The sequence below is a fragment of the Neomonachus schauinslandi genome, chromosome 4, assembly GCF_002201575.2.
Source record: "Neomonachus schauinslandi chromosome 4, ASM220157v2, whole genome shotgun sequence".
In the NCBI taxonomy this organism is placed as follows: domain Eukaryota; kingdom Metazoa; phylum Chordata; class Mammalia; order Carnivora; family Phocidae; genus Neomonachus; species Neomonachus schauinslandi.
Window position 1 is genome coordinate 170,547,859 of NC_058406.1, and position 17,006 is coordinate 170,564,864.

Here is a 17,006-nt window from a genome sequence, read left to right on the forward strand (position 1 = left end):
TGCCTCTGCAAGACTGATGTGCCTACCATCTGCCTCTTTATTCTGTTTGTGCAAAACAGAAGGTGGAAAACAGGTTCTTTCTATTTCTGCATCAGCTGGTACTCCAAGACCAGAGCTGACTGCTTCCCATTTCAAAGTGAGGAGTAAGACCACCAGGACTTAGGGTAAGACAACCTGACTTAGTCAGGTTTTAAAAGCCCAATCTAGGGGCACCTGGCTGGCTCACTTTGTAGAACATGCAACTCTTGATCTTGGGGTTTTGAGTTTGAGCCCCATGTTCAGGATAGAGTTTACTTAAAAAAAAAAAAAGCCCAATCTACCCACCTCTGGAACCTTAAAGAAGTCAGAGAGGCAGAGATAGGAGTTGGTGTTAGGCAAGGATTTGGAAAGAGAGCTGTCAGTGTCTAGACTCCCACCCTCCCTGTGGGGGCTCCGTCCAAGGCAAAGGGGCTTCAGTGAGACCTCTTAGAAGGCTTGATGCTTGTTCCCTGGAACATGTGGAAATCAGTAGACTGATCCGCTGTGATCAGTAGTCCAATCACACTGAGGAACCCAAAGGGCCAGTGACTGTGGCCGACTACTGGCCCTGGGGGTGGAGTGAGGAGACGTTGTGTTGAAGGTGGCTCACTTCCCCCAAGTCTTCAAGGCAAAGCATGTGTGAAGGTCTCCGTGAGCCAGAACTGGCCAGATGCTGGGGCAGCAGGGGAGGGAGAAGTCGTGCAGGAACAACCAGAAGAGACACAATCTCCCTGTCAAGCAAACCTCAGGTGCCCACCAGGAACAGGAAGAGACCGGCTGCCAAGGATTCAGGAAGAAAGGCACGAGAAAACCCAGGTGGCTAGAATAACACCAGTCTGATGAGTCTTTTTCTGCCTCTTTCTTTGCCTCTCCCTCTTCCCAATTCTGGAGGAACCAGAGGAAGCCCTGAAGGGGGTGTGGGGGGAGAATCGAAGAACCCAGTGAAGAGAAAGAGACACAACAGCCCCACACCCCTTCTCACTACAGGGGCCAGCCCAACACAGCTGAGGAAGGAAAGGGGAGAAATGTTCATTTTCAGTAAAGATTGGAGAGTTTAAGCCCTGACATTGGAGTGGACATATTAATTAGCAGAGACTGGGTTTTTGTGAGAGCAATGACTTTTTCTTAGATAAGAGTGACAAAAGCCCTGGGACTTGCTCCAGTTTCATCAGGGCGCAGGATAAAAACTGCAGGATAGGTTTGGTAGGACAGCAGGAAGCCAAGAATACAACACATTTCTGCTAGATCCTACAAGTACCTCCTTGTTCAGTGGGATGATGACATATATATATACAATCGCAAAAATTCGGATCATACTCTATATGGTATCCAAATATTTTTCCTTCAGAGAATAATATATCATGAAGGTTCTTCCCTTGGAAGAAAATATTCATCTATGAGTTGAACATTCCACCATATGGACATGCCGTAATTTATTTATCCAATATCTATCCAATGTTTGCTCTTGCAAATCACACGAAAATCAAATATCTTATGCATTAGTCTTCGTACACATATTTGCTTCGTTCTTAAAGATAAATTCCAAGGAATGGAATTGCTAGACTAGCAGGTAGAAATGTTTAAGGCTTTTTATCTCAATCGTCAAAGAGCATAGGGTCCGAAAATACATTGTCACTAAGATTGAGTGGTCCAGACCAGGCCGGCAAAGGCTGAGTACTTCCTACAATCTGCATAGCTCCTCTCACGTGACCGGGAAAACAATGTAACTATTGGAGGAAGTTCCTCTCATGCACAGGTATGTATGGGGAGTGAGCATCACTTCTGAACAAGCCTATTCTTTTTTTTTTTTTTTCCTACTGTAACACACACACACACACACACACACACACAATTCATTGCATACATTTGTATATTGTCTCCCTTCCTGATTCTTTCACAGGATTAATTTCTTGGGGAGGTGGTACGGAGTATGATCAAAAGCACAGATTCTAGAGTTGGTTTTGGCTCTCCTACATAGTAAATGTGTTACTTAAGCAAGTGTTACCCCACCTCTGTGTCTCCTCTGTTGTAGAATTTCCATTATGGCTGAACTGTGTCCCCCCAAATTCATATGTTGAACTCCTGACTGCCAGCATCTCAAAATGTGACTATATTTAGAGAATTGGTTTTTAAAGAGGTAATTAAGTTAAAATCAGGTCATTAGGGTAATCCAATATGACCAGAGTCCTTAAAGAGGAGCTTAGGGTGCAGACAACACACAGAGCAAAGACCATCTGAGGAGACAGCCATCTCCAAGCCAAGAAGAGAGGTCTCAGAAGAAACCAACCCTGCTGACACCATGATCTCACACTTCCAGGTTCCAGAACAATGAGACAATAAATTTCTGTTATTTAAGTCACCCAGTCTGTGGTACTTTGTAATGGCAATACTAATACAAACGAATACACTTTCCAAATTAGATCAATTAGTAAAAGTACTTAACAAGAAGCCTCAAATTCAGTAAGTGCTCAATAAATGTCATTAGTTATCACTTTCTGTTCTTACCTTAACGAAAAACTGGATCCAGATCAGCTAAATTAGTGGTTCTCAACAAGAAGTGATTTTTGGCAATGGCTGGAGACATTTCTGGTTGTTACAAACTGGGGAGAGGAGTGTCACCAGCATCTAGTGGGTAAACACCAGAGAGGCTTCTAAACCTCTATGCATGGGACAGGACCTCCAACAAAATGTCAGTATCGCTGAGGTTGAGAAGTCCTGAGCTAAACTAACCCTGGCATTCACCTGGGTACCAGCTCTTCCATCCAGATGAGCCTCACATCCCCGGTTTGGGGAATACCACTTTTGTGTGGCATCTCCTTCACATGAGCTCTGAAGCCATCTGGTCTACCAAGGAGGTAGGCGTGGCCTTACTCACTCCCCTTCCAGTCTAGCACGCATAGTGTGACACGATGGAGAGGAATCTAATTACCAGGTATAATTAGCAAGCTTCTACTGCTGCCTAACAATCACCAATCTGTGAGGCAAAAAAAACAAGCATTTGCTTATTTCTCACGCTTTGAGAGGTGGCTGGGTTAGTTCTTAGTCAACCTGTGGGTCAAGTTCAAGTCTTCCTCATGCATCTTATTCTGGAGCCCAACCTGAAGGAACCCCAAGAACTGGGGCATGTTCTTCCCATGGTGGAAGGTCCCAGAAGGGCAAGCAGAAACAATGGTGTCTCCTGAGTCTCAGAACTGGCACACATACTTCAGCCCACATTCCACTGGCCAAAACCCGCTGGTGGCTCCCTGTTACCGACAGGATAAAGCGCAAATGTCTTACACTGCCTTCAGTTCTTTTTTGACATCAGACCATAGTGGAAAAGCATTTTTCAAAAGTCTTCAGCAGAACACAAAAGGGCTTCATTGTCCATCCCTTTAGCTCTCTCTGGCTATGCATGCAGTTCCCAAATGGGTCTGTCATACTATTTCACACCAACAGGACTTTGCAGATGCTGCCAATCTTCCCAGCCCGCCCACCCAGAGTGCTTTTTCCCCATCTGCACTTGGAGAATTCCTTATTCTCCAAGTCCCAGTTCACACGTCTCCTTTTCTGCAAAGCACCCAGCCCAACCAGAACTAAATGTTTTTGCTTTGGCTATCACTGGACATAGACTCATCCGTCAGGGCCTTTCTCACATGTCATTGCCCTTATTTCTGCACACTTAGGGAGCACTCTGCAGGCAATAACAGTGCCCTGCTCATTCTCAAGTCCCTAGCACCTAAGTACTCAATATTTGTTCAAGTAACGAGTGAGAAAGCAAACAAATGATTCAGTGAATGAATGAATGAATGAATGAGTGAATGAATGAATGCTATATCCCATTTCAGGTATGTATACTTCTCATTAATTTACTCAGACAACAAGATGCCTCCCAAAAGCCATTTTCCCCTTCTCCTTTTATGAACCAAAACCCAGATTTTAAACTGAGAAGATTATCATTCATTTCTCAACCTCCCTGGCCCGAGGTGTGCCTATGAAACTAAGTTCTAGCCCATGATACATAAGCAGAAATGTTGTATGTGACATCCTGAATGGCTGCTTAACAGGAAAAAGGCAAGCCTTTTTCCAGTCCTCCTTCTGCTGCCTAGAATTCAGACGTAATGGCAGGAGCTTCAGCAGCGACCTTGGACCATAAGGATGGAAGGTACATGTGGCAGAGCAGAAAGATAGAAGGTATATGGCTGTCTGACAATTCATGGAGCTATCCTAGCAGCCCCCAGTACTTACCTCCAAAATTCTTTTACATAAGACAATACACTCTTGTATGTTTTAGCTACTGTTTTAGCTACCTCTTGTTAATAAATAAAATTAATTCAAAAGCACACTTCAAAGATTGCTGCATATTCACTGGGTGAACACATTTCATCTCAGTCTGATATACACTCACTTTCCTATTGGTGGTTCTGGCTTCTCTACACAGTCACAAAGGACTGGTTAAAAAAAAAAAAAAAGAAAGAAATCCTCTCCTATGCAGCTCAGTCTTGGCATTGCTGCTATTGGTCTCTCTTTCAACTGAAAACTCAGTGGGGGAAAGTAAAGCTTTACCACTAAGGTAGTGCCAGGAGATTTTTATAAATTCAGTTACTAACCCCTCTAGCAACAGGTAAAGTCTGTCACCTTTCTCCTGGGCAATATTAATATTTTACATATGAAACCAAAGTCTTTGAGTACAGCTGTTATCCTCCACAGCTTCTCTAAACCACCTCCATCTCACATGGAGGACAACCCTTTACATCCCACACCCTTCAGAGGCTTAGTGCACATGGTGGTCCTTTGTCTGCCCGCCTCTGCCTACTTGATACATGGCTGGTCTCCTCTGGCAGCTGCCCAACTGCAGGGCCTCCCTACTCTCTGCACCGGCCTCCATGCATCCAGCCCTTTAATCACAGACTCTAAGTCCCCTTATGCACACCTGCCCTGTACTAATCCAGTATCTCCGTGGAACAATTAGCCTTCCAAATAGAGGTAATTTTTTCTCCTACCTATTCTCTCCATGGACAATGGACTGATAGATAGAGGTATAAAAAAGGGCAGAGATCACAGAGTTCACCCAGAGCAGGGATTTTCAGAGTATTTATATTTTAAACCTGGAAGTCTTTGTTCATCTGAAATCTTAGGGGAAGCCAAACATGCAAAGCAGATAGAGTTAGAGCCACTAGAAATGGGAGGGAGTTTGAAGGGAACCCAGAGACCTGTTTGCTCTCCCTCCCCACCTAGCAGTTTTAGGGACCCTCCCCTCAAAAACCCTGGTCTTTATGCCTCAACGTGTGCTCTTCTTCCTTCTGCCCAAGTGTGCCTTCCCCAGTGCCCCCCCAACCAAATTCCTAAATAAATGTCACCTCTCCTCAGAGGTTTTTCCTGGCACTTATCCAAAGTAACTCCAACCCCAAGTCACAGCCTCTTCTTTCAGGCTACATCAGTCTTGCGTTAGCCCAGGTCCTCCGAGAAAGAGATGCCAAGTTGGTAGGAAAAATGCAAACTTTTATCAGAGGGAATGTAAGAGAAAGTAAAGGAAGGGATGTGTGATGGGCTGGGGAGGGTTGGCAGGCTACAGTGAAGGGCTGCGCCTGAAGGAAGGAGAGTGGGGGTGGGAAGGGGAGGCAGGAGGCAGAGAGGGCAAGAAGTCTTAGACCACAGTCCATTTCTAAGAAAATTTGAGCAAGACCATCAGAGAGTATCCCAAGCTCAAGGGTCACTTCACTGAGTCCTGCATCTGTTAGTGTCTCTGCCATGCTCAGTTATTGGTGAGGAGCAGCCCCTGAGAAGCATGGTCTCAGTCAAACACAGCAATGGATTTCAGAATACAGTGGCTGAGGCTCTTCTCGGTCACTTACACACCCTGCAGTATGAGATGAGAGAGGCCCATTCTCATGGCTACCACATTTTTCTTCACAGCACTTTCACCATCTGACATTACATTTAGTGTTTGTTTATTGTTGTCCCCCAGATAAAATGTAAACTCTATGACAATAGAGACATGCCTGGCTTGTTCACCACAGTATCCTCAGCTCCTAGAAAATTCCTGGAAGATAGGATGTGCTCAACAAATATTTGTTGGGGGATGCCTGGGTGGCTCAGTCAGTTAAGCAACTGCCTTAGGCTCAGGTCATGACCCCAGGGTCCTGGGATAGAGTCCAGGATCAGGCTCCTTGCTTAGCTGGGAACCTGCTTCTCCCTCTGCCTGCCGCTCCCCCTGCTTGTGCTCTCTCTCTGACAAATAAATAAATAAAATCTTAAAAAAAAATCTGTTGGATGGATGGATGGATGGGTGGATGGATGGATGGGTGGATGGGTACGTGGATAGTTGGATGAATGGGTGGATGGAAGTTGGGTGGACAGGTACTTGGGGAGAGAATGGGTACATGGGTGGGTGGGTGGGTGTGTGGGTGGGTGGATGGATGGATAAATGGATAGCATGGGCCACAAAGGAGGTATAACATGAAAGGAACAGTGTAAAGATCTCAAAGTTGTGCTGTTGATGAAAGAAAAAACAAAAAGTATGTTTCTATCATGGGTTACCAGCAGTATGGGAGAACAGAATGAAATTGAGGGGCCTCCAAGAATGTTGTTTCCTTGGAGAAGACATAGGATTCAGGGAAGCCATACAAGTGAGGGGAACTCAGCCAAGAGTTTGAGGACATGGAGCAGTTTGTTGGCCATGAGTTGCAATTCATCGAGGCTGAGAGACTTGTATTTACTTTTCTGAAACTAAAGGGAAGCAAACTCGTGGCCATGAAAAAATGAGAATGTAATCTAACCTCCTCTCCTTAGAAGACACACAGCCCACATATACTCAGACACTGGGCTTCTCCTGTGTATGATCATTAAGACTTAGGCATAATGTTACCACTATAGTACTCTCCACCCCACCCCACACACAAAACCACCACCATAACAGCACTGTTGTATAAGTCACTTTCCTCGCTACAGAGGCTCCAAACCCCGAGACTCCGGATCACATGAGAATCTAACTCTACTATCTAAATTTCAGTCAGCAAGATCTGAGGAGATTAGACTTAAGGTAGCATGGGTGTGAACATGTGACAAGGGGAATGGCTTCTCTGTGAGTCAATACTGAACCCTAAAGTAATTTTCCTCCCTTATTACTAAAAACAAAATAGCACAAGCCCCATATAAGAATGTCTGCTCTTAATTTACAGGGCTTTCCAAAATACATGGGCTTTCTCTGATATGACAAGTTCAACTGATTTGTGTAACAAACCATAAAATTAAATGTATGTACTTAGGGGACTGGGGCTGCCAAATGGATTCTCCAAAGTAACTGTGCCTTTTTTGATTCGCTGCACCATTTTTAGCTAAAGCTGGTATAATGCTCTGAACACTTCAATAAAAATGGAATCTCACAAACCTCCGAGAAGCTAAGGGCAACCTCCAACTGTTTTTTTAAATCTTTTTTTTTTTTTAAGATTTTATTTATTTATTTGACAGAGAGAGTGATAGCGAGAGCAGGGACACAAGCAGGGGGAGTGGGAGAGGGAGAAGCAGGCTTCCTGCCAAGCAGGGAGCCCGATGTGGGACTCGATCCCAGGACCCTGGGATCATGACCTGAGCCGAAGGCAGACGCTTAACGACTGAGCCACCCAGGTGCCCCAACCTCCAACTTTTAATAACAGAGTTTAGGCAGCCACTAAGGACCAAGACAAGTCCACAGTGTTTGATGCATTTGAGTTTATGAAAGCAGCTATCATTTTTGTCCCATTGACCCAGGGATGGGGTCAGAAAGGGGCCTCAGGGACCAGAGCAGGAGATGAAAAGGCGTAGCATGAAGGAGGGGGCGGTTAAGCACCCACTACTCCTTTCCTTCTCCAATCAATGCACCACTCTTTCATCTGACATACATACTGGGCTTTGTAGTAAGCTTTCATATGGTCTGAATCAACAATGTGAACAGCACTAGTCACTGAGATGACATAACATTTATATCAGATCCTTTCTATAAATCCCCAGGGGGTTACCCATATAAGATTCACTGACATATTTCTTACTCCCCAACACTGAAGGCCTATCTCCTAAATAGACCAGACATTGCCTGGCACACACTGTTTACTGTAGCTCTTAGTGGGAAAGTTATTCAAGAAAAAATAAATACTACTTCAATGAATATTGAGTTCTGACCCTGTGCTAGACATCAGGGATACAGAGGTGATTATAAGATCATCCGTCCCCACAAATAACTCACTGAATAGAGGAGGCACAAAGGCAACATACTCACCTGAAAAGTCACAAATATCGCCCAAAATGTGACATAGGCAACAGGGGATTATTACTATATTTCACATATCAAAAAGGGTGAGGGAGAAAGCTCCTAATGTGGTTCAGCAGATCTGGGATGGAAGGGTTTTGCTTCACTCTCTCTCTGATTCTCTTGGCTTTCCCCTCATATTTGCAAGATGGTTGCTACAGCTCCAAACACCACTTTTCACAGAACTACATTCAACGGCACAAATGGAAAGGCAGGGTGTTCTCTCCATTACTCCTTTGTTGTCATGGAGGAAAATCTTCCCAAGAATCCCTTAGTGGATTTCCTATCCAATCCCTTTGAGCAGGAATGGATCACATCCCAGACCTTAGCTGCAAGGCAGGCTAGGAAAGAAAATGTCAGGTTTTCTCAGCCTTTGTAGGGAGAGGCAGATTCTGCCAGCAAGTAAACAGAAGGAACCACTGTGAGTGAGAAATCAACAGGGTCTGACAGGCACAATGACAAGGAGGTGTAAGGCCAACTATGAGAGCATGGAGGAAGCACATCAGTCCCACCAAGAGGAGAATCCCTGGAGCTGATAACATCTCAGGTGAATATTAAAGAATAAATAGGATTTCGTGAGATGAAAATGAAGATAATGGTAAAAAGGATGGGTGGACGAGGTTCCAGGTAAAGGAATGACATAAGCAAAAGCACGGAATGGTGAAAGAGGAGGATGTCTGCACCAATTTAGTAATACTAGAGCATCTAGCAACAAGAAATGAGCCTCAGCACATGTCAGAGGCCTGTGCTAAAGGCCTCCTAGGCTGTGTGCGGGAGCTTGAACCTGCAATATAGGCCAGAAATTGCAGGTTCCAGAGCCAAGAGGCCAAACCCAACCTCCAGACGTGTTCCGTTTGGCAAGCACACAGTGTTTGCATTCTGAATGTAATGGCTGGAGGCAAGGCACTTCTCTCCCACTGAACCCTTTTCTATTGTCTTCCACCTGGCCTCCTTCCTTCATTTACATTGCCCCCCTGTTCCCTTAAGACTTTTGAGCTTGCCTCCCCTGAGTAGGCAGGCTCTGGAGAGCCATCAAAGGATCTTACACTGGGAAATGGTACTGTCATTTCTACATCTTATATTAACCCCTCTGAACTCAATGGGGAAGTTGAAGTTACGAGAACCAGACTGGAGATAAGAAGACTGTAGAAGGGGGCGCCTGGGTGGCTCAGTCAGTTAAGCAACTGCCTTCGGCTCAGGTCATGATCCTGGAGTCCCGGGATCGAGTCCCGCATCGGGCTCCCCGCTCGGCGGGGAGTCTGCTTCTCCCTCTCCCCCTCCCCCTGCTTGTGTTCCCTCTCTCGCTATGTCTCTCTCTGTCAAATAAATAAATAAAATCTTTAAAAAAAAAAAAAAAGAAGAAGAAGACTGTAGAAGGTATATTTTTCAGGACTCTTGGTTGCAAGTGTCAAAAAGACAACTCAAACTAGTGTAAATTATTAAAAAGGATATATTCATTCACACAACTTTTTTTTTTAAAGGAAGCTCTACGTCCAACTTGGAGCTTGAACTCATGACACCAAGATCAAGAGTCCTATACTCTATCCACTGAGCCAGCCAGGTGCCCCCAAGTTAAAAAAAAAAACTAATTAATTAATTAAAATAAGTAAATAAATAGGAGAAAATCAAATTTAATAGGTGTACAGAAAGGGAATCCACACCGACAAGGAATTCCAAAGACATTGAGGCAATATGAAACTTGTAAGAGCTAAGGAAAAAGTAGAGGCCTGAGGACACAAAGGGAGAAAACTCATTAGCAAGAAGGTAAAAGGAGATGTTCGAAAAAACAAGATTGTTCTATCATGCAGATGAGTTCCTCTGATAAAGGAGGGGGGGTGGGCTACTTTAATACTTGTCTTCCTGTTGCAGGCTCTCCTTTCCAGTGTAAATTTAGGCGGTTATGGAGGAGGCAGAGCACCTCTCTTGATTCTGCTGGATTTTTATTACTTTTAAACCAAAATAATCATGCCAAAGCGGCACATTTGGGGGCAACCTGCCCTGGGCCCCTACAGAACTAGGCCCCTGTCTGGAACTTCCCTAGAAGTTCTCCATATTAAAATTTGAGCTGGTAAATTGTTCCACCTCATTGAGCCAGGCTTAGTCCTGACCATAGGTCAGTTCAGTTAAACTCATTTCAGGAGGTGATGATACAGATGTGTTTTCAAAGGTAAGCCTATGGTTCAAGAAATCAGGGATTAAACAGGAGGCATTTCTATGGAAACAAAAGGAAAAAAATTGCTAATGATTAGGTCATAATATAAATCAGCTTTAGAGTCCTGACAATAGCCAGTGGAGAAGATTTCTAGATGTCAAGCCCAAAGCATCTTCAGATACAATGAGAACAGACATGACAGTCAATAGATTTTCCTGGTTTGTGGGTCAAATGTCTCGAGATCATTGAAGATCCCACACAACAGCAGGCATGAGACTGTCTACACATGCGCTGGTGTGGTGATTTCTCTGAAGTTTACATCAAGTTTTTCATATTCAGTTTGCTGGGCAAAGGACAGTTTTAGTTCTCAAATGAATCCAACTCAGAGGTGGGAGAAAAACAAGACATGTTAGTTTGGAGAGTGGTCATCAGGCACTAGAAGAAATCAGGATCTGGTCTAGTTTATAATAAACACTATTCGAATCTAGTATTTACTCGGTATGTTATCAAAACATTTTTTTCCTTCTATAATCACCCTCATTTGTACCAAAGATATCCAAATTTACATGTCTTTGCAAAATAAGTCTAGTTTTTAACAGCTTGGCCTAAATATTTACGTAAGCACAGCAAGAATAGTGATTGACCATATAGGATCCTTTACTTTTTTTTTAAGATTTTATTTACTGGGGCACCTGGGTGGCTAAGTAGGTTGAGCATCCTACTCTGGATTTCAGCTCAGGTCATGATCTTAGGGTCATGAGATTGAGCCCCACACAGGGCTCCATGCTGGGTACAGAGTCTGCTTGAGATTCTCACTCTCTCCCTCTGCCTCTGCCCTTACCCCTGTGCTCTCTCCCTCTCTAAAATAAATAAATAAAATATTTTTTTAAAAAAGAATTGATTATTGATTGATTGATTGATTTGAGAGAGAGAGCATGCAAACAAGTGAGCTGGGGGAGAGGCAGACAGAGAGAATCTCAAGCAGACTCTACACTGGGTGCAGAGCCCGACGAGGGGCTCAATCTCAAGACACTAAGATCATGACCTGAGCCAAAATCAAGAGTTGGACGTTAAACCAACTGAGCCACCCAGGTGCCCCTGGCCATATAAGTTCCTTTAAATCTATTTTGCTACAACTTTTCGTAAAGAATTTTTAGATTGAACTTTTTTCCTAAGATTTATTTATTTATTTTAGAGACACAAAGAGAGAGGGAGAGTGCACAAGAGAGAGGGAGAGTGCACGAGAGAGAGAGAGAGAATCCTGAAGCAGACTCCCTGCTGAGTGCAGAACCAGATGTGGAACTTAATCCCCGGACTCTGAGATCATTATCTGAACTGAAATCAAGAGTCAGTCACTTAACTGACTGAGCCCCAGGCACCCCTAGATTGAACCTTTAATAGCCTCTCAAGGCCAGAAGCCCAACTAAAACTTGTACCAAATACTTGCCAGACTTTGCTGCAACCTATAGATTTGGGTGAATTCCTCTCTTCTCTAGCTCCCCAACATATCCTGAGGTTCCTGCATCTGCCAGGAAGTAACCTTCTTTACATACCTGGTAAGGTTGCTAGAAACTGTAAGCAAGGTATCAGGCCAACATCTCCATAAAGTCAAGCTTAGTTCCTTAAATCTGTCTGGTCATATCTGAGTCTATACAGGTCTCAAATAGAACATTCCAGTCAAAGCCTTGATAATATAACCAGTGTTTCCACTGGTGCCCTGTTATAAGGAGAACAGATTCTTATTGAACTTATTAAATAAATATATTGCCATAAAAATATAAGAATACTAAATATATATATATACTCACTGAGTTTTTTAATTCTAGAAGGTTCAAGTAGAAAGAAAGGATAAATATTTCAATTCTGCTTATAATGATATAATTTATCAAATCACTATAGGTCAGTTAGCTCAAGAGAAAAGATTTACTTAGATCTGGAAAAAGACATTTTAAAAAGCCAGCAATGTTTTAAACAAAAAGTCATAAAAATTACTATTCTCCTCTTGAGTTTATTCAGTCCATGTTATTAATTGTTGCTGTTTTGCTTGAATCCAGTTCTCCCATTAGTTTTGGAAATTCCTACCAACTTCAGTTTTATGATCTTAAGGTTATCAGAAAACTTCACTCAAGAGGTTTTTTTCTATGAGTCTCACTGAAGAAGAAACACATTTTTTTTTTTAAGATTTTATTTATTTATTTGAGACAGAGAGAATGAGAGACAGAGAGCACATGAGAGGCAGGAGGGTCAGAGGGAGAAGCAGGCTCCCCGCCGAGCAGGGAGCCCGATGCGGGACTCGATCCCGGGACTCCAGGATCATGACCTGAGCCGAAGGCAGTCGCCCAACCAACTGAGCCACCCAGGCGCCCAGAAGAAACACATTTTTAATAGTATCGGTGTAAACCCTAATGCAAAGGACAAGACTTAAAAATGGACATGGTTAAATATTTTATTAGAGTTCATTATGATGCAATTGGCAAGGAAATTTGGCTATTTCTGTGGTAGACAACACTCAAGATAATAACAAATCAGGATATCAGATTCCTAGGAATTTTATACATTTTTTAGAACATTTGTTTTAATTGTATATGTACACAAATATAACCTTAACAAGGTTTAGTATCACTTATTTGACAATTTTTCTTATTTAATTTAGTGTACCAAATAAGTCTAATTGTTCATAAAATCTTTGAGATGTTCCAGGAGCTCTCTGGTACATCTCAGTTAGACTGCAGTCAAAAGATTTTATTTTATAGAGAAGGAAGGAAAACTTCCAAATTCATTTTATGAGGCCAGCATTACCCTGATACCAAAACCAGATAAAGGCATCATAAAAAAAGAGAACTACAGGTCAATAAATCTGATGAACATAGATGCAAAAATTGTCAATAAAATACTAGCAAACCGAATCCAACAGTACATTAAAAAAAAAAAATCATTCACTACAATCAAGTGGGATTTATTCCTGGGTTTCAAGGGTGGTTCCAATATTCACAAATCAATCAACATGATATATCACATTAATAAAAGAAAGGACAAGAACCATATGATCATTTCGATAGATGCAGAAAAATCATTTGACAAAGTACAACATCCATTCATGATAAAAACTATCAACCAAATAGGTCCAGAGGGAACATACCTCAACATCATCAAGGCCATATATGAAAAACCCACAGCTAACATCATTCTAAATGGGGAAAAACTGAGAGCTTTACTTCTATGGTCAAGAATAAGCAGGGATGTCCACTTTAACCACTGCTCAATATAGTACTGGAAGTCCTTGCCACAGCAATCAGACAACAAAAAGAAGTAAAAGGCATCCAAATTGGCAAGGAAGAAGTCAAACTTTCACTATTTGCAGATGACATGATACTATACATAGAAAACACAAAATACTCTACCAAAAACCCTAGAACTGATAAACAAGTTCAGTAAATTTGCAGGATCCAAAATCAACATACAGAAATCAGTTGCATTTCTATACACCAACAAGACAGAAGAAAGAGAAATTAAGGAGTCGATCCCATTTACAGCTGCACCCAAAACCATAAGATTACTAGGAATAAATCTAACCAAAGAGGCAAAGAATCTGTACTCAGAAAACTATAAAATACTCATGAAAGAAATTGAGGAAGACACAAAGAAGTGGAAAAACGTGCCATGCTCATGGATTAGAAGACCAAATATTGTGAAAATGTCAATGCTACCTACAGCAATCTACACATTTAATGCAATCCCTATCAAAATACCATCCACTCTTTTCAAAGAAATGGAACAAATAATCCTAAAATTTGTATGGAACCAGAAAAGACCCCGAATAGCCAGAGGAATGTTGAAAAAGAAAAGCAAAGCTGGTGGCATCACAATTCCGGGCTTCCAGCTCTATTACAAAGCTGTCATCATCAAGACAGTATGGTACTGGCACAAAAACAGACACATAGATCAATGGAACAGAATAGAGAGCCCAGAAATGGACCCTCAACTCTATGGTCAACTCATCTTTGACAAAGCAGGAAAGAATGTCCAATGGAAAAAAGACAGTCTCTTCAACAAATGGTGTTGGGAAAATTGGACAGCCACATGCAGAAGAATGAAACCGGACCATTTCCTTACACCACACACAAAAATAGACTCAAAATGGCTGAAAGACCTAAATGTGAGACAGGAGTCCATCAAAATCCTAAAGGAGAACACAGGCAGCAACCTCTTCGACCTCAGCCGCAGCAACTTCTTCCTAGAAACATCGCCAAAGGCAAGGGAAGCAAGGGCAAAAATGAACTATTGGGACTTCATCAAGATAAAAAGCTTTTGCCCAGCAAAAGAAACAGTCAACAAAACCAAAAGACAACCGACAGAATGGGAGAAGATATTTGCAAATGACACATCAGATAAAAGGCTAGTATCCAAAATCTATAAAGAACTTATCAAACTCAACACCCAAAGAACAAATAATCCAATCAAGAAACGGGCAGAAGACATGAACAGACATTTTTCCAAAGAAGACATCCAAATGGCCAATAGACACATGAAAAACTGCTCAACATCGCTCAGCATCAGGGATATCCAAATCAAAACCTCAATGAGATACCACCTCACACCAGTCAGAATGGCTAAAATTAACAAGTCAGGAAATGACAGATGTTGGCGAGGATGCGGAGAAAGGGGAACCCTCATATGAGGTACAATTGTTAAATAAAGCACAAACCAAGTTTACTAATAGAACTGTATTCATCCTTTAGTTTCTCTGCAATAAGACAATAGTAGACAAACCTATGTTTAGTACTTAATATTTCATTATTTTATCTTATTTGGAAATGATCTAGATATTCAAATTCAACTCATCATCTAACTTAGCAAAACTCCAAAATTTCAGGTTACCATACATTATGGAAACCACTCAAAAGTTTACCCATGAATATAAACCTTTTAGTCTTATTTACATACTTGTTCATAACAATTATGTTTAGATTACTCACAAAACTTCATGAGGCATTAGACAAAGTCAGCCATTATTATAATTTTTCTGGACAAATTTGCAACAGAGAACCCACATGACCTCATTAGCATAGGTAAAATAAAAGTCATATATTTAATACATAACTCTAAAGACAATTTTATTTTAATTAAACCAACAGCCTTAAATTAGCTTTAGTACCGAATAGTATCCCAGATTCACATGAACTTGAAAAAACACTTGGGTTAGTTTCTGAGCTTTGGAATGCCCAATTCTTACAAGTGCTTGCCTTCAAACCAACTAAATAGAGCTCCTATACAAATGAATTTCAGCAATACCATCCGGAGGTAGAAAAAGTGTAACACATATAGACACACACACAGACAGGATGTAAACAATTTCTAGCTTTTGTTCTTATTAATATTTGTGGGAAAGATATTAAAAGCCCCAATACAAATATCTCCCTTTCTCTCTCTCTCTTTTTTTAATGAAAAACCTTTCCCTAAAGTTCCTAATTCTTTCTATTTCAAAGAATTGCTCTTAGGTCCTCAAAAAGATGGGGGCAGAAAATCTACTTCACTAAGGCAGAGAGAAAGCACCTACATTTTGTCCAAGGTGAAGGTTTGTTTGGAACATTTCTATCTAAGAGGTGCTAGAGTCTGGGCACAAAAGCCATTCTATCAGTTTGTATTTTTTTTTAACTCTTTTTCCCTTTTATTTCTTCAGTCTCAGGCAATTGTAGGCTGTGTTTACATTGTAAAGACATAAGATTTATATTTCATGGTACAGAAAGAGCGCAAAACAGTTTTTTGGGTTTTGTTTTTTTTTTCCCCAGAGTTTCAGAGTAATTGCGATTTAAAATTCACTTTCCTTTCTCCTAAATATGGGACAATTTTGTTCCCAGTCTTGATCTTTTACAATACCCACAAAAATTTAAGAGGAATAGGTGAAGTTGGGGATTGGTAGATGGTGGGCCTTGACTTGTTTCTGGAGTTCCATTTCTGGTTTCATGGAAATTTGTAAGATAATGAGTTATTTTTAATTCCCCAAAGAACTAGATTACAGCCTGAATATTAAGTGACTGGTCTGCCTTTTTAACTAAATTTGCTTCTTTATATCAGGGAGATTTTTAACTAAAATCGGAATCAAAAGATTTTTGTCTGTATAAAGCATTTCAATAAAAGCCTTCTAATTCTGTTAGTCCCTGAATACTGGTTTTTTCACAGATCATTTTTAGGAGGCACTAGGAGAAACTTTGGTCCCCTTTTCCTCTGAAGGGAAGGAGGCAAATAAGTCATTAACTTTTTAAATTTCTCTCTGAATTTTGTAGGATCTTGTCAAAGTGGAAGTAAAAGGGCTTGTACTTTAAAAGATTTCGCCACTAGGGGCACCTGGGTGGCTCAGTCGGTTAAGTGTCAGACTCTTGGTTTTGGCTCAGGTGATGATCTCAGGGTCATAGGATCGAGCCCTGCATCAGGCTCCAGGCTCAGTGCAGAGTCTGCTTGTCCCTCTCCCTCCCCCTCTGCTCCTCCCCATGCTCGCACTCTCTGTCTCTCTCAAATAAATAAATATTTAAAAGATTTTGCCCCTATTCAGGAGACACAAATTCTTTTGCAATG

The 17,006-nt window shown here is 41.7% G+C and overlaps 1 long non-coding RNA gene across 1 annotated transcript in view; it reads right to left on the reverse strand.

The window, feature by feature from the left end:
* The window catches only part of LOC110579228, a 359,886-nt gene that overhangs the window by 316,269 nt on the left and 26,611 nt on the right, over positions 1 to 17,006 (reverse strand). The gene's annotated exons all lie outside the window — the stretch shown is intronic.